This window comes from Nematolebias whitei, chromosome 21 (assembly GCF_014905685.2).
Source record: "Nematolebias whitei isolate Nwh7 chromosome 21, NemWhi1, whole genome shotgun sequence".
NCBI classification, from domain to species: Eukaryota; Metazoa; Chordata; class Actinopteri; order Cyprinodontiformes; family Rivulidae; genus Nematolebias; species Nematolebias whitei.
Window position 1 is genome coordinate 8,358,100 of NC_056518.1, and position 3,070 is coordinate 8,361,169.

The following is a 3,070-nucleotide window of genomic DNA, read 5'->3' on the forward strand; positions in this document are numbered from 1 at the left end:
ACACAAACAACAGAGAAAGGAGGGGTAGAGGAGCCAACCTCTACAGTACCTCCCCCCTAACGATCGGCTCAGGACGATGACATCATCCGTTTTTCTGGATGGTCTCGAAAAAACACTTCTATCATCCTGGGGTCCAGGATGAAAGACTTCGGGATCCATGACCTATCTTCAGGTCCATAACCTTCCCAATGAACCAGGAACTGGAAACCCCTACCCCGTCTTCTGGAATCCAGGATACGGTCGATCCTATATGCCGGGTGGTTGTCGATCAAAAGGGGAGCTGGGGGGGAGCCGGTGGGAGGGTTGAGCGGGCTGACTGAAACTGGTTTTAAGTTAGAAACGTGGAAAGTTGGATGGATCCTCATGGATGGTGGTAACTTGAGCCTGACTGCAGAGGGGTTTATGATCTTGTCAATAGTGTAGGGGCCAATGTACCTGGGGGCCATTTTGCGAGAGGTGTCCTTTAGACGGATGTCCCTGGTGGAGAGCCATACTGATTGGCCCACCATGTAGTCTGGTGCTTTAGAGCGATGTCTGTCAGCCGATTCCTTGTTCCGTCCGGCAGTCCTTGACAGTGCCTCTCTAGCCTGCATCCAAACTGTCCTGCATCAGTCCATGTGATCCTTGACTGACGGAACCAGGATTTCAGTCTCCAACAGAGGAAATAGGGGGGGCGTGTATCCAAGGGAAGCCTCGAAATGTGTCAGGCCAGTAGCGGATGAGGTTAGAGTATTATGTGCATATTCCACCCAGAGCAAGTGTTTGGACCAGTCAGATGGGTTCTTCTCAGACACGCACCTAAGGACGGCCTCCAAGTCCTGATTGCATCTCTCCGACTGTCCGTTCGATTGTGGATGGTATCCGGAAGACAAACTCACAGTGGCCCCGATGGACTTACAGAACTCCTTCCATAATTGGGATATGAATTGTGGGCCTCTGTCCGATACAATGTCTGTGGGTAAACCGTGAATCCTGAAAACCTCTTGTAGAAGAATCTGGGCCGTCTCAAAAGCCGAAGGGAGTCTTGTGAGAGCAATGGAATGGGCAGCCTTAGAAAATCGGTCCACGACAGTGAGGACTACGGACTTCCCATCTGAAGGTGGCAAACCCGTCACGAAGTCCAAAGCGATGTTTGCCCACGGTCTATCTGGAACTGGTAGTGGATGAAGTAGACCCGCCGGTGGTTGATTGTTGTTTTTATTTCGGGAACAAGTGGAACAGGCCCTGACAAACTCCTTTATGTCCTTTGACAGTGTCTTCCACCAGAAATGTCTCTTGGTGAATTCAATCATTCGGTTGATGCCAGGATGACAGGTGAAGTGATGCGAATGAACCCAATCCAAAACCTTGTGGACGACACTCTTTGGAACGAAGATGGTGCCAGGTGGTCCCCCCCAGGATCAGGTTGCTGAACTTGAGCCTTCTTGATCTCCTGTTCAATGGGCCAGGTGACAGTTCGGACCACACAGGCTTGTGGCAAGATCACAGAGTCCTCCTTCTCTCGATCGGAAAAGGAGAATTGTCGAGACAATGCATCTGGTTTAATATTCTTGGAACCAGGGCGATACGTGATGGTGAATTTGAATCTCGTGAAAAACAACGCCCACCGGGCCTGACGGGGGTTAAGGCGTTTGGCGTCTTGTAAATACGCTAGATTCTTGTGATCAGTCCAAATGATAAATGGAACATTGGCCCCATCCAACCAGTGTCTCCATTCCTCGAGGGCTAGTTTTATGGCCAACAATTCACGGTTTCCGACGTTGTAGTTCTGTTCAGCAGGAGAGAAACGTCTTGAAAAGAAAGCACATGGGTGAGTTTTATTATCGTGGGGATCCCTTTGAGAGAGTACTGCCCCAGCACCAATATCTGATGCATCCACCTCCACAATGAACTGACGTTGGGGGTCAGGGTGACGGAGAATGGGTGCAGAACAAAAACGTTGCTTCAACTCACGGAAGGCTCGATCGGCTTCGGGGGTCCAGTTGAACTTGAGATTCGTGGACGTAAGTTGGGTGAGAGGGGCTGCCGTCTGACTGTAGTTCCGGATAAAACGACGGTAGAAGTTCGCAAATCCCAGGAACCTCTGAAGTTGCTTTCTGTCAGTAGGTGTAGGCCACTTCAGCACCGCTCGGATCTTCTCAGGGTCAGTGTGGTAGTGTCCCTCGTTAAAAATAAACCCAAGGAAAGAGACAGAGGTTACATGGAATTCACACTTCTCAGCCTTGACGTAAAGTCGGTTTTCATATAGTCGTTGTATTACTGTGCGAACATGGGTCTGGTGGGACTGGATGTCAGTAGAATAAATCAAAATGTCGTCTAGGTACACAAACACAAATTTATTGATCATATCTTGGAGAACGTCATTGATGAGAGTCTGAAAAATGGCAGGAGCATTAGTGAGTCCGAACGGCATCACCAAATATTCGAAATGTCCAAACGGGGTCTTAATTGCAGTTTTCCACTCATCTCCTTCCTTCATCCTCAAAAGGTGATAAGCATTTCTGAGGTCCAATTTTGAAAAAACAGTGGCAGAAAGAAGTTGTTCTTGTACTGAGTTGATTAATGGAAGTGGGTACTTGTTTTTTATGGTTATCGCATTTAGACCTCGGTAGTCGATACACGGGCAGAGTGAACCATCTTTCTTGTCTACAAAGAAAAACCCCGCCCCTAATGGGGACGTTGAAGGGCGAATGATGCCAGATTGTAATGATTCGTCTAAATACTTCTGCATAGTTTCTTTCTCGCTCTGAGAGAGGTTATATAGGCGACTTGAAGGGAGAGGGGCTCCCGGCAATAGTTCGATTGAGCAGTCGTATGGGCGATGTGGAGGTAAAGATAATGCTTTATTTTTACAAAAAACGGGCACAAAATCATGGTAAACCCTGGGTATTCTTGACAAATCAGGTGGAGCGGAGGTCACCTCCTTTATTGTGTCGGATGGAAAACCAGCAGACCTTAGACAGTTCCTTAAACAAAATTCGCTCCAAACACTGACTCTTTTCTTCTGCCAGTCAATGATGTGGTTGTGTTTTACCAACCATGGATAGCCCAAAATAAACTGCGGTGAGGG